At 36.2% G+C, this 26,815-nt stretch overlaps 1 protein-coding gene and 1 pseudogene across 2 annotated transcripts in view; one reads left to right on the top strand and one right to left on the bottom strand.

Annotated features, from left to right (window-relative positions):
• Positions 1–26,815, top strand: part of GRIA4 (glutamate ionotropic receptor AMPA type subunit 4) — a 395,647-nt gene that overhangs the window by 40,650 nt on the left and 328,182 nt on the right. The gene's annotated exons all lie outside the window — the stretch shown is intronic.
• On the bottom strand, positions 16,375–17,303 carry LOC119060716 (mitochondrial uncoupling protein 2-like; annotated as a pseudogene).

Raw genomic sequence — 26,815 nt, 5'->3', positions numbered from 1 at the left:
CTACACTTATATTCTAAATTAGTGGTTCCCAAACCTGCTTCACAATCACCTGAGATAGCTGTAAAAATACACAGATATATCAGTTCAGAAACGTTGGTGAGGAAATGGATGGAAGGAAGGAGAAGGACACAAAAATCTCAGCTCCTTCTTAGAATAACTTTCAGATAATTTGGGTGATCAGTCATGTTTGAGGACCCTTTTCTAGATTTAACTTTGTGGGATGTACTTGAACCATTTAAGGCCTTCCCTAATGAAGACCCACATTTTGGCTTCATTACGTACAGACAAGAGATTCTCCAATTGTTTATGACACTCGATAACACCATATCATTAGCACGTCACTGCAATGTTTTCCTCAGCGCACTTCTGTTTGGGGTTGCATTAATTTCACTCAATAGATAGTAACAATTTTAGTAGCCTGTTGTCATTTATCATTCCCATATCAGCTTCTCCATAATGCGAATTGCTACAATGCCAAAAGAATGATTAATGCTAGTCCTGAGCTAATTAATGGGAGTGTCACTTTAAGTCCAACATAGTAATTAAGTATTGCTGATGAAACAGGTCCAAATTTTACACACAAAGTGGACCATTTTACCAACCTTTAACTTAATTTGGAGCTTCAAATAATATTGATGCTAGTTCCACAAAGGAGGGGCTAACTGTCCTGATAGTTTACAGTTATTATTAGGCATAAAGATTCCTTTTCTATCAGGTACACTAAGGTAATTACTAAAAAATTTCATGACCTTAAAAATGAAATAAAATTTGATGATATTTTAAGAGATATATTCAACATCTCATTGTATTGAGAACTCAATTTTTTTAAAAAATTTATCCTAATTTTTTATTATTGTATTTTTTCCATTACTATTTAGTCACCTTATAGCATGCTTCCCCCAGCAATCACCACACTGTTGTCCATGTCTGCGAGTCCTTTTTCCTTTTCTCTCAGGCCCTCCACCCTTAGCTGTCATTGTGCTCTCCATCTGTCAGTCTGTCTCTATTTTTCTTGTTAGTTCAGTTTGTTAGTTAAATTCTACATATGAGTGAAATCATATGGTATTTGTCTTTCTCTGACAGGCTTATTTCACTTAGCATAATGTTCTCAGTGTTTTTTTAAATCAATAAACAATAAGCATATAGCACATAATAAGATTTCAGATCACTCTAAGTTGAAATAGGACAGAAGAGAAGAAAAAAGGAAAATTGGACGATTGCATGATAGCATTCCTGGGAAGACACTAACAGTTGAGAGAATACCGCTAGGGCATCATCAGCTTCCTTATCTAGGCTGAGCTTCTCAAGGACTTAATTTATGTCTAGATGTTTTCCCTTTTAATATAGACTTCCAGTGTAACGAGTAATATGAGGATACGCACTCCTAACTCTGAGGGAGTTTTTTTAAGTATATATTTCTTTATTTGTACTTAAGCTGAATGAGAAGAGGAATAGATTACCCACCCAACGGTTTTAGAAAATTTGTTCTCCAAGTAATGTAAGGCCTCCTCAATTCTGAGAAGTTCAGAGAAAAAAAATGGGCAACTTTTTATACAATAATAGGTCATATTTATTTGTACATGAATCCATGGTATTGATTGATTCAATATTATGCTACAGTGACAGACCAACCAGGTCCTATTCAGTTGAATGTCCATGAGGGTTTTCCAGAAAAATCTTCCTGGGTGAAACTAGTATGGTCAGTGCTATAATAGAAAGGTATCCAAGATGTGAAAATGCTTGGATAGAGGAAGAAAAGTTAGAAAGCATGTTGTCAGGCAAAGCATCCTAGAGGTAATATATTTAAGCATTGGGGAATGAGTAAAAACAAGTGGTTGGATAGGTGGTGAGTGAGAAGTGTTTTGAGTTGTTCTTTGTTTTCATTCAAGTTTCATTTGTTCATTTCCATTTTGTAGAAAAAAATGATGGTTTGAAAACAACAAAAATAGTAGGAACAATAATGTTATGTGTTAACAAAACATTATAAACTATATTGTTCACAGTGCTAACTTCTTTCTCTATGTATTCTAGCTTTTGGGGGGTGGATTTTGCAGTGAGAAGGAGGGCAATTGTGACACTGGTTTGGTAAAATTGCCAATCACAGAACTCACACTTCCCAAATGTCCTGGTCCAGGTCTTCTTCTATGCAGGAGTGACCACCAGATAAACCAGTGTGGACCAAGTACCTTTCTTACAAGGACTGAGGAAACCCTCAGGGGAAGTGACATGTCCGAATATCTAGTAAGTTCCTGAACACTAAGGCTCAGTACAGGCATGTGAATCCAAGCTCAGAAGCACTGTCCTTTGTCCTTGTCTGTTGTCCCACTCACAAACCCCTGATAGACGCCTCCTGTGCCCTTTCCAGGGTGGAACACTCTAGATGATTTATACTTCCTTCCCTAATATATTTATTTCATTTGCAGTTGGCTTTTCTCTTTCCAATGTCATTAATAAAAGGATGGGTGCTTGAACATGGCAACCGGCAGGGGGTTTGTGCCACCAAACTTCATAGTAACCTTTTTCTCGATTGTAACAAGGGCAGTATCCATATCATTTAATTCTCTGGTTATTCTGTCCACATTGGTGTCACTCTTTTCCCTTTCTAAATAGGTTTTTATTAATAATTGAAATATAATTTACAAGAGACATCTTTTTATACATACAGCTATATAATTATTGTTTTAATACAAGAGTGTTCTAGACTATTTGGATATTACCACAAGGCAAATAACTGTATAAATAACAGGAATTATTGTGGCAGGAATCATTTTTGCATTACTAAGACTTTGGTAGTAAGGTCTTAGTAATGAGGGCACTTCTGTTCTTTTGTATAGCAAGAGACAATTTCTTTAATACTTTAAGATTTTATATTTGAGCTATTTACCTCAGAGTCAAAGCATTTCCAATTAATGTAGGTATTGAGATTCCTCGTTGCAATTAGTTTAACAGAAATAGGTATGTGTTTACTCTTTGTGATGTTTTCTTTAAAAAATGGTATCCATGTGTGTTGTATATTCTTAATCATCCAAAAAGGAAACAACCTGATTTACAAAGAAAAGAAAATTATTTGCTGGACTGAATTGGTGGTAGAAGACTATTAGAAAATATGTACTTATTAATTCAATAATGAACCAGAGAGAAGAGTGTATATGCTAAGAGTGCACTGATAATTGAATGAAATGAGTTAGAGTCCTGAGTATAAACTACCATTTGATCTGTACATTTAAGAAAATAGGTTTATATATTCAGGAACAAATAAAGCAATATAAATTAATGAAGTGCAGGCTTTAAATCTTAGAGGCTAACAAAGACTGTAGAAAATGTTCAGAGAAGCAAGGAAACAAGACTAGTGGGTATGACTACCCTCAGTTCCAGAGCTTAACTCCAAAATAAACAAGTCTACCGTAAGAAAATAATTATTAGTTGATGTAAGTTTTTCCATCTCTCTTATTTTCAAGAATTATATTATTAAAAAATATTTTACAGCCCTGGTTGGTGTGGCTTAGTGGATTGAGTGCCAGCCTGCAAACCAAAGGGCCGCAGGTTCAATTCCCAGTCAGGGCACATACCTGTGTTGCAGGCCAGCCTCCCCCCAATTGAGGGCACATGAGAAGCAACCACACATTGATGTTTCTCTTCCTCCCTCCCTCCCTTCCCCTCTCTGTAAAAACAAACAAATAAAAGGTCTTTAAAAATATTTTACAAATATTGAGATACATGTTTCTTTTCCTTAGTTAACAAAGGAATAATATGGTTCTCGGACGTGTTATTGGCCTTCTATTTATTTGCCCTTAGTATTATTGGTTAAGAACTGCTAACCCTAATGTTAGAAATGATCACAAAACCCGGAGAACAGATGCAGGGTCTCATCTATAACACTGCTGGGAAAAGTCACTGCTAAGGCCTTAGTTACTATTAAACCATCTTTCCAAATCCCTTGGAAAATCAGCTCAGATGTGTCTCCGAGTATTCTGATGGCTGTAACGCTTTTCAGTCATATAATCAGCCACTCACTAATGATATCCAGCAATGCTTCTAATTCTCATCAGGGTGCCTGAGACATAAAGTTTGTGATCATATACTGCCCAGAAATGTATCAGGTAGGCACAACAATCTGAAATCTAATCAAAAGAATCAATCTAATCTAATCAAGTTTAACACCACTACAGTTTTTTGGGAGGAAAAAAACCCCAGAAGAGTATTGTACAAATACATAGCAATAGATTCGAATGCTATAAAGATGAAATCTTAAAAGTGGATTTTATTTATCTAGGAGATATCTAGTACATTATCATTGTGGCATTATTGACACTGTCAATCGATTTGACATGACATTTTTATTATGAACTTGCAAGAGTCAAAAGTCTTCACATTTTGACTTTGATGATTTGTTTGCATGACCAAGGTAATTCAGAGTGAGTAGAATTGTGTTCTACTGTTTCCTTCCGTTGTTTTCTGCTTTTGTTTGTCTTCATAAGGATATATTTCTTACAACTTTGATATATTCATTAGACTTTCTACTAAATAGTAATTCATAATTACAGAAAATTAGTCTGTTGGTTCCAGTCAGCAATAGTTTTATCTTTCATTGGAACAATGGGACCCTGTTGTCACGCAAATGACTCAATATGAACTGAGAACTAGAATTAGGAAAATTCTATCTCATGTTCGATGCATACAAGGCAGTTGTCTTCTTCAAGAAAGAGAAAATTTTCTTTTGATTATTTATGTCCTTTTCAGAAATTTTCTCCTGGACTTATAATGATATTTGAAGAGCAAAATAGCTGCTTTATCTGTTTAATCTGTTTACAATGTGTAAACACTGACATTTTGTCACATTGAGTTACTTCATATTCTGTTTTGTGAAATTCACATCAAGAATTTATAGTGTATTCCAAAAGAATATATACATCACATCCTAAACATAACACTTCTGTGTGTTTTGGACAGCCACAAAGTAGAGGACAGGGAAAAGCAAGAAGCAATGAATTACAGAATATACAGAAATATATGAACTTTATTTTTATGAATATTAGAGCCCATTTACTGTTTACTGTTGTAAAGCTCTTCATCTATAGGGAACTTTTACCTTCAAAGGCTTTAACTTAGAACAACAGTTAAGGAATAAGTGGTTAAACAGTGGCGTGTACACTATGTGGTGGATGAACAACATATGCGGTTTCTACCTCCATGTCTGCAGATGTCCACACTGCTTAAGCCGCTCTGTTTAATTTTTCTGCTACCTGAGGCCTAAGGACTTCTGACAGACAGCCTCAAATAAAGCCTGTCAATTTACAAGCTCCTACTGTGTTCACTCAGACCCAGGATTATGTTCTTGCCTAATTCTAAATATGAATAGGAAAGCGTCAGCAGGCTTTTGAGGAAAGCCTGTAACATAAGACTGAAAAAAGAATTGGAAAACTTACCATAAAATAAAAAAGGATAGTTCAGTGGAAAGAACATAAATTTAAAATGAAAGACTGTCATTGAGGAAGAAAGGATTAAGCAAAGAAAAAAAAAGGCTCCTTGACACAGACAACAGTATGGTGATTGCCAGAGGGAAGCAGGGGTTAGGGAAGGTGAAAGTAAGTAAAAGGGGGGTGAATACTGATGGAAAGAGACTTGACTTGGGGTGATGGACACACGATATATCATACAGAAGATATGTATGAAGATATAATAGAATCATATACCTGAATCCTATATAATTTTATTAACCAATGCCACCCCAATAAAGTCAATGAAAAATAAATTAAAAAATTTCATTATCTCTGAAACTTGTAAAAATTAACAGACTGAAAACACAAATAATTAAATATCATGTGTGTTATGTGGACCTAGTCTAGATTCTGATTCAAGTGGTCATTTGAAGTAAATAGGAAAATATAAATATGGGCTGAATTTAAGATGACATCAATGAATTGTGTTAGTTAAGATAATGGCATCATATTATAAAATAAAAATTTTCATACTTTTAAAAGAAATTCATGCTTAATTATTTTTAGAGACTGGTATAGAATATAACAAAGTAACATTATTTGGACTTCACTTTTAAATGTAGTCTAGTTCATACAGGGTAAGAAAGAGAAGGGAATGGATAAGTAGAATAACAAGTTCTTGATAATTATTACATTTGGGTGATTGATATGGGGGTACAATATTTTCAAAAATGATACAAGATTTTTTATCATTATAGAACTTTCTATATTATTTGATTTTTGAAAAAAATGCTTGTATATTTCTATTAAAAAAAACCTTAATGAATTAATTGTTACAGTACAACCATTAAGGAGCTGTGAAGTTGAGGTAATATAAAACTTTCAGCCAGCCCTGGCTGGTGTAGCTCAGTGGATTGAGCATGGGCCTGTGAAGCAAAGGGTCGCTGGTTCGATTCCCAGTCAGTGCACATGCCTGGGTTGCAGGCCAGGTCCCCAGTAGGGGACACATGAGAGGCAACCACACATTGATATTTCGCTCCCACTCTTTCTCCTTCCCTTCCCCTCTCTCTAAAAATAAAAAAAAACTTTCAGCCATGCAAAATGTGTGTTAAAAATGAATGTTAAAAATGAATGAATGTTAAAAATACTACTCAGTAGTTAACAAGGGTGAAAGAATGTGATGTGGCAAGACTTAACAAAGGAGACGAAATTTTATTTGAATCATAAAATAATAATGGGCCATGTACATATTAGCTACTCTATACTTGATTAGAAATTTGATGATCAAATATATGATCTTAATGAACCCTTGTAAATATCAATTTTATGAATGAGAAAACTGAGTCAGGTAAGTTGAGTATTTGCCCAAGTTCACTGATCTCCAAGTGGAACAGGAAGTCAATGCTGGGTCTACTAATTTGTAACCCCATGCTTTTTCCACTGCGAAAATAATCAAAATAAGAAATAAAGGAATGGTTTTTCTTTTATGACAAAGAAAAACCTGGACACATACAGTGACGGAGATGCACGTAGCATACTGCAGGGAGTAGGACAGGGTGGGAAGTGAGAAGGCCCACAGACCCAAGTGGAGAGAGGTCAAGACTGGGAGGAAACAGGAATCTGTCAGAATTATAGGACAGAGCCACAGTGTACGAGACCATACTAATGTGAAAGCACGGAATTCGGGGGGATAAAAATCTTATTCTTCATGCATTCTGAAATATTATTTTCGGAAAGATGGGAAATATTACATAATAATAAAGCAAATGCCACCTAACAAAGAAAGGATCCATTACAGAAAGATACTTTGATGAAAGTAAGTGATATGGGAGAAAGTGAAATATGTTTTTAAAAGATAGTGGTTAAAAGCAGTTCCAGGCTGAGGCAGAAGTTTTGTCAAAGTCAGTGACAGGAATGCTGGGTGAGCCCTCCGTTCTCTAAACTCCAGATATACAAACCATTGTAGCTGCACCCATACTATAGCTCAAACCAAATTGCCTGCTGCTTTGTAGCTATGATATAGAAAACAAAACATACCAGATAATAATACCTAAAAAGTTGTGAACAAAAGCAATTTTGAAAAAAAACTTGTATGGCAGATATCCAACATATTTTCATATATTTAAAATGAAACATTGTCATACAATACCAATAATTATACTCATGTCTCTGAGAATAAATTATGTATAAAGACAACTATCTAAAAAGCAAACTATATCAAGTCCATCTGTTTACTCAAATAATTTTTGATATATAAAAGTTTATATAGTATAATAATGCTGACATACAGATAGATATATGATGTGTTATCATGCTGACACATATATGTGTATATATACATAATTTTCCTCATGCACATATGTGAGACATGTTAGAGGGAGTTATTTGTGCAGGCTCTGGAATCAGGCTGTCTAGTTTAAATGCTAGCCTCGGAAAATATTAGCTGAGGAAATTTAGCTTCCCTAAGCCTCAGTTTCTCCTTTTGGAGATAATTAGAGGCCTACATTCAACAGCCTATATTGTGATGTAAATGAGGTGGCCCAGGTAATGTACCTGGTGTGGGATCTAGCACATAATAAGTGCTTAGTTAAGGCTAGCTGTTATAATTATCATTGCAATCAATCCCTAAAGTTGTACTTTCCTGAAACGGCATCTTTATATTTTGATAGGTGCTGCCAATTGCTCTCCAGAAATAAAACCAAGTTACATTTTCCCCAAGAGTGCCATTTAACCCTCAAGTGTGCCATTTGACCCAGTGTTTACCAACACTGGATTTTTTTAAATTTTTGTCAATCCAGTAGGAAAAAAAAGTTACTCACTGCTGTGTTAATTTGCATTCTTGGATTACTTGCATGACCTTTCAACCATTTGTATTGCTAAAACATAATTGCTTGTTCATATCCTTTGTCTTTTTTCCTTTGGAATTTGAGATTTTCCTCTCTGGCTATTTGTGCACATTTAGGATGTTAAACCTTAATCTAATATATATAATGCAAATATTTTATTCTAGGTTGTCATGTGCCTCCCAGTGTTTTAAGAGGTCTATTGTTTTTAGAAGTATATATTTTTATTAGTCAAATTTGTGAAATGCTTCTCTTGTGGCTTCTGGATTGTGTCTTCTTTAGAGTAGTTTTTATTCGGGATTTCTGATACACATTTGGGTTTTCTATTCAGAGCTGGGTCACTCCTGGGTTTGAGGAATATATGCACTGGTCCTCTTGGACATTGTTGCTGACTGGACCTCCCAAGAGCTCTAGCTGTATTACATATATTTTCTAGCTTTGATTCGCATTGCTGGTGTTATTACCTGGCTCTCTCTTATGTGACAGAAACAGCAGTAGTCTTTTCTGTTTGTAAAATAAGATGCTAAAACACCCAATTAACAATCTTACTAGTTAAACAAATGTGTTTCAGTTGGTCCACTATTCTGGCCAGTTCTGAAAAGAAATTACTGCAGGAACAAGTGGTTGTATTGGTAAGATGTCAAAGAATCTCAGATACAATTATTTTTGTGGGTTGAAACATAACCTTATTTTAATTTTTTAAAACATGCACCTCACAACTGAGTCAACTAGGTGATTTTCATTTTGTTTAATGATGCCCCAAGGATCCAAACATTTGATTCCATTTCAAAGATGATAAGCAATTACAAGAACCACTTTCAATTAATTTATTCAAATTTAAACTGGCACTATTTGAGAGATAATTTGGCAAAATTTGAGAGACAATTCTAAAGAAATTAATTTGGGATAGCAACAAAATACCTGCCCATAACTTAAAAATATTTTTAACTTCAGCAACTTCTAAAAGAAAAAATGTACTCCGATATTTATAGAGAATTTTTTTAAGTTTTCTGTTGTTGATTTTTTGAGAGTTAAATTATAATATAAGACAGTTTATTGGCTTCTTAACCCTTTTCTCAATATCAAATAGTATCATCTTGGTAATATTACAGAATTAATGCTTTTTGGCTACTTCGATATTTTTATCTTTTTATTTTCTAATGAATCAGTATGGCAAATAGATTCTTTGCAGTAGTAAACTTTTGTTGTATCATTAAATACAGGCCAATAACAATAGTATGGGCCTACCAAGGGAGGTAGTAGGTGATTATATAACCTTTATATTGTAATCTGTAGGTACTTAAAAAGAAGGCCTCCTCTTACTCATGAACTTTTCTAGAAATTTGTTCCACTAACTTAAGAAATAAATAATTGATTATTATCTTTTATACATGTAAATAGGTGAAATATGCTCTTGTGAATTCTTTATCTGAATACTTATCTGGAAAAATAATGACTAAAACTGTATGATTCTTGTTGTGTACCAAACATCACTTTAAGTGCTTTACACATATAAACTTAAGACTCACAACTATCTTATGAGATATTTTGATTCCCATTGTACATAAAGAAACAGAGCTCTCTGTTTCTGTGACTTGTCCTACTGCTACACGCATTAAATGGCAGAGCTGAGATTTGGACCAGATATGCTGGCTCAGATCCCAGGTTTTTAACTATTAGCCTATCCTAGAGGAAGGATTGGCCGTGGAGAATGGGACAGGTGGCAGACGTGGTGGGACTCTGCAAGTAGCCAGGGCATAGTGTGAGGTGCTGGCAGCTGGAAACAAGAACCCAAAAAGTAGGAGGCGCAGGCGTGACATGATTTGGTCAAGCATAATATATAAACAAAGCTATGACTTCATGTGTTTAATAGAGTCTAAATAAAATATATAATGTGCTGCTACTATCCCATTTCTCACTGGAATTTAAAAACTCCCCTTTGAGGAAAAATGTATGTTGAAATGACCCCAGGGGTATTTGAACAAAATTAAGGATATATTAACACATCATACCTATTTGTGAAACACTTACTACAGTAAATTTAATGTTGATAAAACATTTCCACAGAAAGAAAGTAGCTCAAATATTGTCTCCAGGCCATTTTTCAAGGAACATTTATGTTTACTTGCATACAGGTGTGTGATGGATGGCTGCTGTTGGCCAAGAAGGATTCTGGTCATAGCTTGCACCTGCACAGGGAATAATAACTAGTGATCAGCCAAATGAAATGCAGTTATTCATCAACCAAGTGACATTCCAATCTGTATATATGATTTTAATGTTTTTCTGTATAGAGGCAAAGTAGTAGCTATTAATAGGTGAGGCTGTGTATTGATAATTTTGAACCATATCCTGAGAGTTTTTAAATGTAGATATTAATGACAACATATTAATAATCATTGTATCTCTATTTAAAAGCACAAAAAGTTAAAGAAACCATTTTAGTTAAATTTAAGTCTCAAAGAACAGTGGAGAGAGGACTTACAGCCAAGAGGGAGGCATGGGTAGACACACTGTGCCTCCTCACACAACCAAAATAAGGACAACAACAACTTAGTAACAAAATAACAACCAGAACTGACAGAAAATTGAACTGTATGGAAGTCAGACATCCAAGGAGATAAAATAGACACATTCATCCAGACTGGTGGGTGGGACAGAGTCAGGCAGTTGAAGCCCAAAAAGTGGTGGCATCCTGAGCACATGGGCAGTGGCTGGCAGACCCTAGGTATGGGGTGACAACAGGCAGACCCAGTGAACTGGTGATTGTGAAGCCAGGCACTGAATCCAAGGTGGCTGACTGGGTGATCCCAAATTCCTACGCAGATAAACCAGGCGAAATTGGGGAGCGAGACAGACCGTGAAACCTAGGGTCCCAGCTCCAGGAAATAAAGCCTGAAAGCACCAATTGGAAACACCTGTGAGGGTTGAGGCACAGGGAGAGAATCCTAGCCTTACAGAAGATTTTGTTGGAGAGACCCACAGGGTCCTAGAATGTATACAAGCCGACCCACAGGAGAATCAGTACATGAGTTGCCCACTTTGCTTGGGGGGAGTGGCAGAAGTGACTGAAATCTGACAGAGAGTGGAGCAAGCACCATTGTTTCCTCTTGGACACCACCCCCACATACAGCATCACAACCCAGCAACTGGATTTCCCCATCCTGGTGAACACCTAAGACTCTGCCCCTCACGCATAACAGGTGTGACGAGAAAAACAATGGCCCAAATGGAAAAACAGATCAAAGCCCCACAGCAAATACAACGAAGTGATGAACAGATAGCCAACCTATCAGATGCACAGTTCAAAGCACCGGTGATAAGGGTGCTAAGAGAATTGGTTGAATTTCATGGCAAATTAGATGGAAATGAAGGCTCTGCTAAGTGAAATGAAGGAAAATGCACAGGGAACCAGTAGTGATTGGAAGAAAACTGGGACTCAAATTAATGGAATGTACCAGAAGGAAGAAAGAAACAACCAAACAGAAAAGAATTAAGAAACAAGAATTTAAAAAATGAAGAGAGGCTTAGGAACCTCCAGGACATCTTTAAATGCTCCAACATTCGAATTATAAAGGTACCAGAGGGGGGAGAGGAAGAGCAACAAGTGGAAAACTTATTTGAACAAATAATAAAGGAGAACTTCCCCAATCTGGCAAAGGCAATAGACTTCCAGGAAATCCAGGAAGCTCAGAGAGTCCCAAAGAAGTTGGACCCAAGAAGAAACACACCAAGGCACATCATCATTATATTAGCCAAGATTAAAATAAAGGAGAGAATCCTGGAAGCAGCAAGAAATAAGGAGATAGTTACCTACAAAGAAATTCCCATCAGACTGTCAGCAAATTTCTCAAAAGAGACCTTACAGGCAAGAAGAGGCTGGAAAGAAGTATTCCAAGTCATGAAAGGCAAGGACCTACATCCAAGATTGCTCTATCCAGCAAAGCTATCATTTAGAAGGGCAGATAAAGTGCTTCTCAGATAAGGTCAAGTTCAAGGAGTTCATCATCGCCAAGCCCTTATTATATGAAATGTTAAAGGGACTTATCTAAGAAAATAAAGATAAAAAGCACATATAGTAAAATGACAGCAAACTCACAATTATTTACAACCACAGCTAAAACAAAAACAAAAACAAACTAAGCAAAGTAGAACAGGAAAAGAACCACCAAAATGGAGATCTCATGGAGGGTTAGCAACAGCGGAGTGGAAGAAGGAGAAGGGGGGAGAAGGTACAGAGGATAAGTAGCATAGACGGTAGGTAGAAAATAGACAGGGGGAGGGCAAGAATAGTATGGGAAATGTAGAAGCTAAAGAACTTATGACACATGGACATGAACTAGAGCAGGGGAATGTGGGTGGGAGAGGGTGTGCAGGGTGGAGGGGAATGGGGGGAATGGGACCACTGTAATGGCATGATCAATAAAATATATTTTTAGAAAATTAAAAACAAAGGGTAATGGAAAAAATCTCAAAGAACAATTTATTATTTTTATTTTACCTTACTTTTTCATTATTTTATTTAAACAATATTTGTTGCATACCTATTATGTGCAAGGTCCCATGTTATTGCAAAAATATATTTCTCTAAATATTTGTAGTTTTTTTCTGATTTTCTATGGAAAACTGGGAGCAGGAAGTGGAGATGACAAAAAATAAATTGTATTTTATCAAAGAGTCAGTCATGTAGATAACATTGTGCATTCCTTCTTGATTTCTTTCTTAAGTATTATTTCTTATTTTTTTACTTTTGAAATTTTTAATTTTTTAATGAACTAAGTCTGTGTATTCTAGGTATTTGACAGGTAAGATGTAAGAGGCAAAAGAGTAAAATCTTTGGAATTAAATTTACATGATTTGCCCTTTTGGTTATTCTACTCTCTTGTATGATTTTGTGCAAATTTTTAAATGTGTTTTGCTTGTTTTTGTTTATTTGTCTTTTTAATCTTTGTTTTTATTGTTGTTCAAGTACAGTTGTCTACATTTTCCCACCACCACTTCCACCCTTTGTCTTTGTCTGTGGACCCTTTATACAAGTTACTTCATGACCCTTCCCTTTTTACCTTTTATTCCCTTCCCCCCATCTCTCTGGTTACTGTCAGTTTGTTCTTTATTTCAATGTCTTTGATTATATTTTGCTTGCTTGTTTGTTTTGTTGTTTAGCTTCCCATTAAAAGTGAAATCATATGGTATTTGTTTTTCACTGCCTGGTTTATTTAGCTTAGCATAATGCTTTCCAGTTCCATCTATGCTGTTGCAAAGGGTAGGAGCTCCTTTCTTTCTGCTACACAGAATTTCATTGTGTAAATGTACCATAGTTTTTTGATCCATTCATTTACTGATGGGCAACCAGGTTGCTTCCAGAACTTGGATATTGTAAATTGTGCTGCTGTGAACATTGGGGTGCATAGGTTCTTTTGGACTGGTGTTTCAGGGTTCTTACATTACACTCCCAGCAGTGGAATTTCTGGGTCAAAAGGCATATTCATTTTAAAAAATATGTTATTGTTATTCTATTACAGTTGTCTCAGTTTTCCCCCTTTGCCCTACTCCGCCCATCTGATTCCTGATCCCACAGTCATGCCTCACACCATCGTCCATGTCTGTGGGTCATTCATACATGTTCTTTGACTAGTACCTTTCTTTTCTTTTCTCAGTTATTCCCATTTGCACTCCCCTCTGGTCCCTTCCCTCTCAGACTGTTTCAAGTTTCCTTGCTTCTGGTTCTATTTTGCTCATCAGTTTGTTTTTGTTCATGAGATTCCTCATAGGTGAGATCATGTGGTATTGGTCTTTGATCAGTTGGCTTAATTCACTTGACCCAGTGATTCCTTCATGATCTCTGAATTGACTGGAAAACCTATTTTTTATATGAGATAAAGCATATATCTAACTGCAGCAGTGTTTAGCATGGAGTAAGCTCTCAATAAATGTTTGCTATTGTTTTTTTATTAGCGTTATTCTAATTGTATAGTTAAATTATTGAAGAGAATTCTTTTGATATGTGTTTGCTTTTTCAACATTTTTGATTTAGCTATTTATAAATGAACAGCTTAGTAAACACTGTGGTTACCTTACCTAAATTATACTGGCTTTCATTGTTTTATTGTTGTTTGTAGCTTCTTATACTGACCTCTTTGCCTTACAGTAAACATTACTTATTTTCCACTTTTTTTTTACTTCTAAACATTGTTTAATTTTTGGTCATGCTCAAACTTTCAGGTCCTTAAGTGTCTCCTAAGATCAGTTAGGTGCTTTCTCCTCTGTGTATGGAAATACATGGCGTAGGATCCTTTACTGTCTTCATTCGCTCATGTGGCCAAACAAAACGCATGAAGTGATTCTTACAATGGACTTCTCTAGCTATACTACAGAGACTTTCAAAGCCACATAACCCAACTGAACAAGTTCATGGCTACTTCAGATACCCATACCACAAATAAGGTAATACAACTTCTTAATATTTTTAATTAAGAAAAGCCCAAGCAACGGTGTACCTTGTGCTGGATTTTTCTTGCTCCCAGCAAAGGAAACAGTAAAGTACCATTTATAGAAATGTGCTATATTTATCTCCTCTGGACTTAATGTTTATTAGAGATTATGATATAAACCACTATGGTGATAAGCACAGTGTTGACAATGGGAAAAGGTGTGAAAGCCCAGAAATCCTAGTGCTGCAGAGTGCAGATGGAGAGGAAGTTGTCAAAGAGAAGCCTAACCCCTGTCATCTGAGAAGACGGCTTTAAAAAATAGCTCAGAAAGAAGAGACCCCTTGTTTTGTTTTATTTTTTATTTACTATTTTGAATTGTATAACTAATCCCTTAAAATGTTTAAGTATTAAAGAATAACTGTCATTTTTTTAGCTCTACCACATTCTAGTTTTCTCTTCGCCTCCCCCAAATTTGTTATAATTCTTGAGTAAAAATGAATTCACAAAATAACTTTGGTAGCACTATTGCTCTCATGTATTAATTAACAATTTATAACCATCACTTTGATCAATTCTTTATCTTTTGTGTGTATGTCTGTGCCAGCCAGTGTGGTTAAAAAGGTAAATAAGACAAGAATTCTTAATCCCAAAATCTTTCCTGCAGCTTAATTCATCTGTTTCCAACCTTCTGCTGGACGTTGCCAACCAGAGGTCCCAGGCACCCCAAAGTCCAAAATAATTTACCTTCTATCATTTGTTGCTTTTCTTAGAGTTTGTGCATTTCAGTCACATACATAAATAAAAACTTGGACTCACTTTTATGGTGTCTCCCACACTTGCCTGTTTAGTCAGACACCAAAGCCCGGTCACCACCGTGCTATCCCTGCCAGTCCTCTCTGACACTGTCTTCCCGCTTCCCACTGTTGCTTTACACTAATCGCTTCAGACCTCAGTCTACTCTCTATACCAGTTAAACATCTAATTTTATATGTACAATAATAATATATGTAATATGTATAAAGTCTTATACATATAACACAACATATATATAGTGTCATACATATTTGTTTATACATAGATATAGTTTATTTACCATACCATTACTTTCTCTTTTTTTTGGAGGTTTTTCTTCTTCTTAAGTAGTTTATTTTTTATTTAGTTATTTTTCAAATACAGTTTTTTACTTTCAAAATTATTTCATTTTCCTCTTTAAACTCCGCCATATAGGATGTGTAGTCACAGCACGGTGCCTTTATTCATGTTGTCCTTTCTGTCTAATAATTTAATAAACTTTTTCTAAGGTTGAGTGTTTTTTTTTTTGGTTTTTTGTTTTTTATGGTGATGTGCTCTCTGGGCTTGAAGACGGGAGCTTGAAGAGTTGGGTTGAACTTTCAAGGGACTGAGAAGCTTGGGATCCTGGCTATTGTCAGGCCTCCCATAGTGTCAGCTTGGGTCAAGTCTACCAAGAGGCAATAGGGAGATGAGGTAGGGAGGAGAGGTGGGAATGCAGGGAGAGGGAAGGGAGGTGGTAGAAATGGGAGCAGAATGGATGGGGAGCGAGGGAAGGGAAGGGAAGGGAAGGAGTAGAGGAGGAAAAGGGAAGCAAGGCCTGGCTGGAGCCGAAGCCATGCTAGAGGTGGTCAGGTTTGTAGCATGGGAGTCTCAAAAGGGACCCTCTTGGGAAGTGCAGGAAGCTATGAGGGCCTGTTTCAGCTGCCTGTAGGTAACGGACATCATCATATTCCAGGAATCCAAATGGGGAAAGGAGGGCATGAACCCTTTGTAGAAGGCTCAGGGGTCCTCATTCTGGAGCATGGTGAGGGCACAGTGGCCAGCGCTGCTGTACTGGTCCGAGGCAGAGTTCATGTATCTTATCCAGCTATATCCACAGGGGAGGCAACGGTGTGGTGTAGAAGCCTTCCCCAAAGGCAGAAGTGAAGTGAGAAGGAAAGCTATCTGCCACGAGTTTGGCCTTTAGGAGGGCGTCCTTGATGAGGTCGTAACCACCAGCTCAGCACAGTGGATAATAATATTATGAGCCATATTGGGAGAGGTCCCGTTCCAAAGTTCCTCTTGGGCAATGGTTTTCTAGTAGTCATCAAAAATGCTTTGGTATCTGTCACTATCTCCACCTAGGTCTGAGCCTTGAACGGGTCCTTTACCACAGCGGGGCGGGGCAGGGGGGACAGGGGGTGCTGAGTCACAGCCAAGGCACCTGTGGTGCTGGCTGTAAGGAGGGAGCTCCCAATGCAAGCAGCTCAGAGCCCTTGGTGTAGAACTGTTTGACAGAGACTTGGCGTACTATGTGGGCCAAGGCAAAGCTCATCTGCCACTGCAGACTGGCAACCAGCCACTTGTAGAGGCTGCAGGGATAGTCAGTGTGCACCATGGTCATGATGGTACCTAGCACAGCACAGTACCGGACACTGGATACAGCTCTCTGCCCCCTGCTTTTCTTCTTGGATCTAAAGCTTGACTTTAGTGGTATCCAGGGAAAGGTGATGAGATCTGCAATGCAGACAGCTGTGCCAGCCACCAAGAACTTCACAGTGGCAGTGGGGGGGCACATCTGTGGTCTTAAAGCCAACCATGAGGCTGATTTCCTGCCACCTCCCAGGATATGAAGAAAAACTAGAGAAGGGTTAGGGTCATTTTCCTCTTTAAACTCAACCATACAGGACATGCAGTCACACCTCTGTGCCTTTATTCATGCTGTCCTTTCTTCCTGGAATACTTCGACAAAACTTTTAGACAGACAAAATTAGATACTTTCTTTCACAAGACCAGGTGCTCTTCCTCACACAGAATGTTTTGGTCATCTATCACAGGACTAGTCACAATGCTTGTACTTTGTGGGTCTCCCAAACTCTATTCCCTCATCAAACTTGGAGATCAGAGACTTTGCACATATGTGTTTGACATACATTCTTCTGTGTGCCAGGAGCCCAGCAGCCTGCCAGGTCATAGTAGGGAAGTACTAAGCTTGTGAGTAAATGATATGTGTCAAACGGTTTTGTATACCACTTGATTTTGTGTTGTTAGTCTCTAGTCATTCTTAAAGAACTTTCTCAGATGGCATCCAAAATGTACATTTTGCAAAGCTGTTTTTACAGGCTTCTGAATATGGATGAACACACCTGTTTTACCTATTTTAAATGTCTATTTTTCTATACCAAAGAGAATTGTTTTAAAAGCACCCTGTGGACTCCCAAATAATCACCTGTCTTCCCTTGAGATGAGATAGTAAATATAAGGCATAATACAAATTTAAGACAACCTCCAAAAAAATTTACTTCTAGATTCTGGGAAGGATATTAAGAACCTTAAGATGTACTGTGCCTTTGTATTCAAGTACACCATGCAGATAAAATCCTTCTGTTGTGTTTACACTGATTTATTTTAGGGTAATTTAATTCCCATGGACAATTTACTGTAATATTTAAGCATGTTACGTTTTGAGAACATTTTAAAGTTCATATGTTGCCTTTGTGTGTATTGTCTCATTTTAATCAGAGCCCCTAAAGATGAGGGCTCCGCATTATCATATTGATCTCCCAGATGAGAAATGATGTACACAGGAAGTGGAACTTGTGGCTAAGACCACCAAAGCTCAGGTAAATGATTAGTTCTACCTCCATTAAAATAATTCAATCCCTCCGCAGTTAATAGTGTACACAACAAACATAATTTTGTTGATAAAATCTTCAGTTCTAAATATCTTTGTTAACATACATCAATGCGTTTGTTATAAATCTCTATCTACCTTAGCTAAAATGTTAAGAGTTGAACTGGTAATAACTATAACATCTTTTTCTCATGACAACTACCAGTCATATCAGCATTTGCATTCTAAATAAACAAATATAGGTGAAATCAAAGCCAATGCCTTCTATATTTATTTTCTATTTCTGCCATAACAGGTTATCATAATTATTACTATAGTTATACAATATAACTATATTGTAATTTAGTGGCTTAAGACAGCAAAAATTTGTTATAATTCTCAGAGAAGAAGTCTGATAAGGGATCTTACTGGGCTAAAAATCAGTATTTCAGGAGCATTTCTTGTCCCTTCCTGGCAGTCCTAGAAAAGGACCTGTTTCCCTGCCTTTTCCAGCTTCTAGAGACCACCTGCATCCCCCAGTTCCTGGTCTCCTCTTCCAGGTTCAAACTCAGCAACAATGCACCTCTTTGCACCTTTCTTCCAAAGTCGTATCATCCTCTCTGACCACATCTTCAAGTAAGGATTCTTTGCTTTATGGTTTCATGTGATTAGATTAGGTCCATCTGGTTTATACGAAATAATCTCCTTATCCCAAAATTGTAATCATTTCTGCAAGATCCCTTTTGTGCTATAAAGATAAGATATATTCACAATTCCCAGGGATCAAAATATAGACACCTTTGTGGAATCATTTTTTATGTCTACTATTCCTTCTTATCAAAATAGACTCAGAAATGGCTTAGGGAAAATTGAGAAGGAATTTAAAACACCATACAGAGGAGATAGTCAAAAGAGCTTTCATTTTCCACTTTTGTAATAGATCAAATGAGGTTCAGAATAAGAATTTAAATAACTTCAGAATTAATCGTATAGTTAATATCACCATATTAGGAGAAGGAAAGTTAGACAAGATAATGATTGCAATGTAACCTATTCTTTAGAAAATATTTATTAATATTAATATAATTACTATGGAGGGGCTCTATTAAAAATGTACATCCTCAGACTTTACCTACCACAGAAGGCCTTTAATGGGGCTAAGAATGTTGCTCTCTAAGGAGAACATCAGGTGATTCAGATGACTGTGTTCGTTTACCACCACATGTCAAGATATGCTGCTGGATTAGCTACTTCTCTACCACTGGAGCTAGACAGCTTCATTACTCTGACTGGAATTTAAACCTCTGATTCTGGTGAACATATCTTATTCCAAACTTATATTTAATAGGAAATAGCACAAAGTGGACTTTTAAGTTAGTGTAAATAGAATGATTTAAAGTTATGAAAAATGCAATTTTTTGATCAGTTACTACAATTCTCTTACCATTCAGGGGTGTATACAATTAAAAAATTCAGTAGTCATAAATTTTGCCTTTTATTCCAAAGCTAGCGATTCACTCCACTACACTCACAGACTGGGCTGACTGCTGTGGGACGATCAGATACATATTCTCAGTAGCCACAGTTTTAAAATGCATATTCAGTCTTATCCACTCAGCTTCAAAGCTAAGAAAAAGTGATGTTCTTTATATTAGTGGAAAATGAAGTTAATTACCAAAGAAAATATTTGTTTTAATATTACTGCATTTGGTTTGCTATAAATATAATACAAATTGTAGGACACTTTTTAATGCTAAAAGCCAACTTCGAAACTTTTCCAGACAGACAAGTCCAGTGGTACCAGAAGAAATAGATTGACTTTTCAAACATAAAATTGAGAACAACTTTCCAGTGCAGAGCTCACTATTAATCTGTTGTGCCAATGATGATGGCTTCCTCAAAGTGAAGTATTTGGGTATAATTTTACTTTACTGCATCATCGCTAAGTCATTTTAACCCAGAGATGCAGCCATCACCCTGAGTTGGTTTGCCTGGAGTACTTTAAGACATAATATATAAGTTAAGTAAAGAATTCATTATTAGGAAAATAAAATTACTTTTGTCAATTTTAGTACTTTAATAATCTAAAATGTGTGTTTTTGTTCTTATATTTTTAAATAAATTTTTCAAACACACACATATATTAGGTATATTATTAAATACCAGCATTCATTCAACATTTTATTTTTTGAGTAGGTTGCACATTTTATTATAGCTAAATTAACTTTCCTAATCCAAAATCAGGTTATACACTTTACTTCCCTGACTGAACTGTTCTAATCTATCTCCTTTGCTTTTAGAATAACTAACCTGAATGTGGCTGAAAACGACTGTCCCGTCTGATTCCACCTCTCCAGCGTTACTGAATACCATTTACCTCCAGCCACCTATGTTCTAGTCATTAGAACTCATTTGTTTGATGCCGTACTCTTTTTTACCTTGCCTGGATCTGTGTGTATGCTTTCGTATGCCAAGAACACTCCACTCTTTCTCCAAATCTTTCCTGTTTACCTGTCACTCAGGATATAAAGTTCAGGTCTCAACGTTATATCCTTAAGGATGCCCTTCCTGCCACACCACATACAGATTAGGACCCCACCTGCATGTTCCCATGACCCCGACGCAACTGCTCATATCGCCTATCTCACTGTACTGTACTTGCCGATGCTGCCCTTGCACCATAAGTTTGTTGAAGATAGAAACCAAGAATAAATTAAGTGAAAGTAGTGCTGTCCCAGGTGCAGGAGCCAGAGAGATGAAAACTAGCCTTTCACTTGGAAATTATCTAAAAAAATAATAATAGCCATAACCATGTGTAAGCACACATTAAAGTGCCAGATTATGACATTAACAAAAAAACTATAAATACATAAATATGATATATAAATCTAGATAAATGTACAGAACTTTGCATTGAAGTTAGGAAAACATAAAATTAGTAGGAACCCCCTTTTTATTTTTTTCTGTTGAATTCCGAAATCAATTTTATTTTTTTAAAGTAATCTTCACATTGAGACAGATAAAGCATAGAGCCTTACTTGATGTGAAACATTAAAATAAGACATCGATTTTAATCCAAAGCATCCTGAGGAATTAGAAGTTAATCAAGATTAAACGTTAGGTTGGGGGAGTGACAGCTGGTGTGGCCACATCAAGTAAAGGCTCAAACTGCGCTTCCTCCAGCGTGCTCTGAGTGGGGTCTTGCTGACCGCTCCCTTGGAATGCTTTTCTTGATCGGATAAAAACATTGCTCATCCTTCCAGACCCCTTTCACAAACCTCTTCACTGTGAGTCTCACTCAACCTCATTGTCTTCTCTTCCTTCTTGGAGGAAATTAATCTCCTTTCTCTATCAGGGGCTCCCCCAGAACTGTGCGCTGTGACCATAGCGCTCTTCTTATGGTCATATAGGTAGTTGTAAAACGGTCCTCCTTGCCACGTTTTAATTTTTCTGCAAGGACAGATAATATTGCACACTCAAAAATTTGGGGGTTATGTTTCTATTATAAAAGTAACATATACTCAATAAGTGAACATTTTAAAAAATGCAGAAAAGTTGAAGTGAAAAATTATCTCTTTATTTATCCAGTGCCCTAATACAGTCAAAGTTTAGAAGAATCAAATAATTCATTCTAATGTTTCCTGGTGGATAAGTAAGGGCTGAGTTGGAAGACATTGTTGATGCCAGAAGGTGTGCGGCAGTTTTATCTGAGCACTGGAAAGATGTGTTGCTTACACTTTGATCACAAACCTTAGCGATTATTTACCTCAGGAAGGAACCCTTTTTTAAATTGATGCAAAGATGAATGTTTTAGTCTGTATACATAAAAGCAGTTTTACCCTTTACTTTTCCTTTCTGTAGGACTTGGAAAGGGCTTTATCCATTCACTTGGAATTCCATTAATTATGACAAATAGCAGCTCTTATCTTACCACTTATTTTTTTTCTGCCTCCATCTCACATGAAATAACTGTATTGCACTTATTTAGTGGTTATCTATTTTACTTAAAAATAAAATTTGGACACTGAATCAACATGTATTTAATAAATTAAAGATAAAATATTTAAAACACATGCACATAAAGTATTTATTAATGTATTCAGAAATTTTATCACAGATAAGACTATTTCTTAAAGCTCTCCACATCAACTTGTCAGGTCAACTGAATATAATTTTAAACACAAAAATATTAAGTAAGAAAATTATATGTAACTTTTTACTGTTACTGGGTTTCATTGTGTTCCAGGATTTTTTTTTTAATTTACAGAGATTTAAAGAAAGATATTCTTAACCACCATCTACATGTGCAATCAATTTTAAGTTCCATTTTATATCTGAAGTACAATGGGTTACTTACCTGAGAGGCACCTAAAACATGGAGAATGCATGTGAAAATAGATAGTTAGCATTTTTAAGATTTATTTATTTTATATAATGGTAAAATATTCTTCTAATTTATTATAATCATGTTTATGAAATATGCACATATTTGATAGCCTGTGTATTTCATGGTATATTAACATTTTACCATGCAAGTAAATTAATTTTGTAGTTAATTTTAGCAATGTAGCTTTGGGATGAGTTTAGCAAAGTAGATGATGTGTGTGTGAGTGCATGAAGGGGACAGTTTGATTTTTAAGTTTATTCCAGTAGTCAAGGTCATGTCTCTATAACATAATAGCTGCTAGATGACTTAGAAACCCATCTGCCTCAGATAATTTTTCTATTATTAGTTGAAAGAAAAAGGACAGAGCAGACAACCTCTGAGGATAGCAGTAAGACTGGCCAGATATAGGCTATATTATAGTTCTAGGAACGAAAATTATGAACTTCTGTGTGGTTGGATGACATGGCTTCACTGTGACAGCAAATTTGAAATTGTTGGCATAAGCAGTAAACTCAATTATTTTAGCCTTTCCATTAAGATAGGATGACTGTAGACATTGAATTACCATAGTTACTAACTACTATTGGGAATTTAAAATGTGCGTCAATAAGAAAACCCAATTTTTGAGTTTAAAAAAGGATTATTGCACACAAAGAATGGAATGTTACTTTAGTACCACTATCTGGTAATATAGAACAAATTTTTTACTCCACGAAAAATAAAACAAATGCCAAACAAGCAATGAGTTCTGTTGTTAAATCACAATCTCAGCGGTGGTAGGCCATCTTACTGATAAAAGTATTAACCCTCTTTTCTTAACCCTCAGAGACTTGTAAAGAATTGAAGATATAAGTGCCTATGTAAAAAAGGAAATCTCTGCCTGGAGACCATTTTTCAAGTATTGAAAGAGCCCCTTGGGGGATTTGTTCTTACAGTAGCTGACAGGCAGAAGTTTCGTGTTCTTTTCAGGATGTTCATTACAGCTGAAACTCAGGAAAGCAGTCAATTAATGGCACAGGTTTTGAGCTGCTTTTTACTTTCAAACATTTAAGTATGAACTGATGGCAACAGAGAGCAATTCTCAAGAATAATGGTTTCCCCCTGTGTGGACACTGTCTTTGTAAAAAAACTATCTGGATTTATGTACATGGAAAATAGAAAATTGGTGTGAACATTTGTAAAACAAATTTTCCTAAGTCTTCTGTACATTCTGAATTCCATAAAAGTGTAATTATTTGAGCCACCTGCCTAATGACATGGTCAAGAAATAGTACTTCCAGTATTTAGGATTCAAACCACAGTTAGTTTATTGGCCAGTAAATTTAATTAATTTGTAGAGTTCCTTTTTTGTTTGATTTTTAATAGAAAGTTGAAATAACATAATTTGACTATTAAAAAGTCTATCTCACAACATATTTTGCCCCAAGAAAAATTCAATTTTATCTTTGAACTGTTCTTTAAAAGAATAAGATTTATAATGATCTATATAGAAAAATCATTCATTACCCAGTTAGTTTCAGGTTTCCTATAATCTTGAATTCAGCAAATCTATGTCTGTAATGCTCCATTGCTTATAGTAGTTGGTAGGAATGATTTATGATGTGTTGTATTTTTTTTCAAAATCCACAAACTTTTTAAAATATTTTGTGATTACAGTTTTTGGCAAATCTGATACTTTACATATTCTGATCTTTATACTTAATTATATAACTGGAAAAATGAGAAATATAGAATATGGACATATTTCACATATTTTAAAACATTTTATTTGTTTCTTGGCTAACTATAGTGATTTAAAGGATATAATTACAGTGCAAGGACTTCATGCCAAGATGGAGGCATAGGTGGAAACACTTTACCTTCTTGCACAACCAAATCTAAAAAACAATAAAGTTTTAGCAACAATAAATGAAGCCAAACTACAAAAAATTGAACAGTACAGAGTCCAACAACAACAAACCACTCAGCTAGACCGGTAAGAGGGGCAGAGCCAACAGCAGAGTGGGTTGGGCAAAAATAGATCCCCCGACCCAAGCAACCAAGGGTGAATCCCAGGTGTGGGGTAGTGACTGGCACATCCAGTGAAGGCACAAGGAGGCTGGCTGACTCCCGTCACACATTTGCGAGCAGATAAAACAGCGAAGAAGGGAGCAGTGAGATAGACCGGCCAGGCCCCAGCAGCGGGAAGGAGCAGAGGGGACCTCTATTGCTCCCTCTCTGACCCCGCCCCCACATGCAGTGTCACAAACCAGCAACCTGGGTGGCCCCGCCCTGGTAAACAACTAGGCTCCACTCCTCATATATAACAGGTACGAATAGATCAAAACATGGCTCAAGAAGAACTAAAATCTCCAGAACCCATAAATCTAAGCAAACAAGAAATTGCCAACCTATCAGAGGCACAGTTCAAGACACTGGTGATCAGGATGCTCACAGAACTGGTTGATTTTAGCCACAAATTAGAGGAACATATGAAGGCTAAACTAATTGAAATGAAGGGAAATGCATGGGAAAGCAACAGTGATGGGAAAGAAACTGGGACTCAAATCAAGGGAGCGGACCAGAAGGAAGAAAAAAATGACCAAACAGAAAAATAAGAAGAAACAAAAATTCAAAAAAAATGAGGAGAAACTAAGGAACCTCCAGGACATATTTAACGCTCCAACATTTGAATTATAGGAGTACCAGAAGGGGAAGAGGAACAGCCAGGAGTGGAAAACTTATTTGAACAAATAATTAAGGAGAACTTCCCCAATCTGGCAAAAGAAATAGACTTCCAGGAAATCCAGGAAGCTCAGAGAGTCCCAAAGAAGTTGGACCCAAGAAGGAACACACCAAGGCACATCATCATTACATTAGCCAAGATTAAATGAAGGAGAGAATCCTAGAAGCAGCAAGAGATAAGGGGACAGTCACCTACAAAGGAGTTCCCATCAGACTGTCAGCGGATTTCTCAAAAGAGACCTTACAGGCAAGAAGGGGCTGCAAAGAAGTATTCCAAGTCATGAAATCCAAAGACCTACATCCAAGATTGATCTGTCCAGCAAAGCTTTCATTTAGAATGAAAGGGCAGATAAAGTGCTTCTCAAATAAGATCAAATTTAAGGAGTTCATCATCACCAAGCCATTATTGTATGAAATGTTAAAGGGACTTATCTAAGAAAAAGAAGATAAAAAAGATGAACAGTGAAAGGACAGCAAACTCACAGTTATTAAGAACCACACCTAAAACAAAAGCAAACTAAGAGGACAGCTAGATCAGGAGCAGAACCATAGAAATGAAGATCACATGGAGGGTTAGCAACAGGGGAGTGGGAGAAGGAGAAGAGGGGAGAAGGTACAAAAAGTAAGTAGCATAGACAGTAGATAGAAAATAGATCAGGGGGCGGGTAAGAATAATAGGAAAAATATAAACTCTAAAGAACTTGAGACACGTGGTCATGACCTAAAGGGGGGATGGTGGGGAAGGGGTGTGCAGGTTGGAGGGGAATGAAGGGGGGAAATAGAACAACTATAATGGCATAATCAATAAAATAAAAAAATACATCTACAAAATTTGATTCTTTCACACTAATGGTCTCATATATACAAATCTATTAATTTATTCAACAAGAATTTAATGAACACCAGTGAGCCAAGTAAAACATGTTTGCCATAAGGGATGTGTTAATAAATAAAACAGAATTTTTTAAATGTAGTGTGTTATAAACATGTTAAATATTGGAGTGAATGAAGAAGTAGGTAAGTGCTTAAAATACTGATGGATATAAAAATTATTATAGTTGCTGTTTAAAGATATTTTGTAGTAAATAACATAATTTAAAATACATGCATATCCCCTAGGAACCAGCTTTTGATGTCTATTCTAGAAAAATACCTGCATAAGTCCACAGAAGTCAGTTTAAGTATTTTACTGCAGAATTGTTTGTATTAGGAAAAATACAGAAATAAACCAAATGCCCTTTCATCAGAAATGGCCCAATAAATTATTTCATACTTTTACATTGAAATACTATTCCAAAGTTTGAGTGCATAGAAGTTGCTTTTAGTTCATAGAAAAATGAATTAGATAACATATATAAAAATATCTACAAAAGGAATTACAATTTATA

This window comes from Artibeus jamaicensis, unplaced genomic scaffold (assembly GCF_021234435.1).
Source record: "Artibeus jamaicensis isolate MK-2021 breed Jamaican fruit bat unplaced genomic scaffold, CSHL_Jam_final contig_585, whole genome shotgun sequence".
Taxonomy (NCBI): Eukaryota; Metazoa; Chordata; class Mammalia; order Chiroptera; family Phyllostomidae; genus Artibeus; species Artibeus jamaicensis.
Note: the sequence above shows the minus strand (reverse complement) of the source record. Positions and strands in the feature narration are given on the sequence as shown.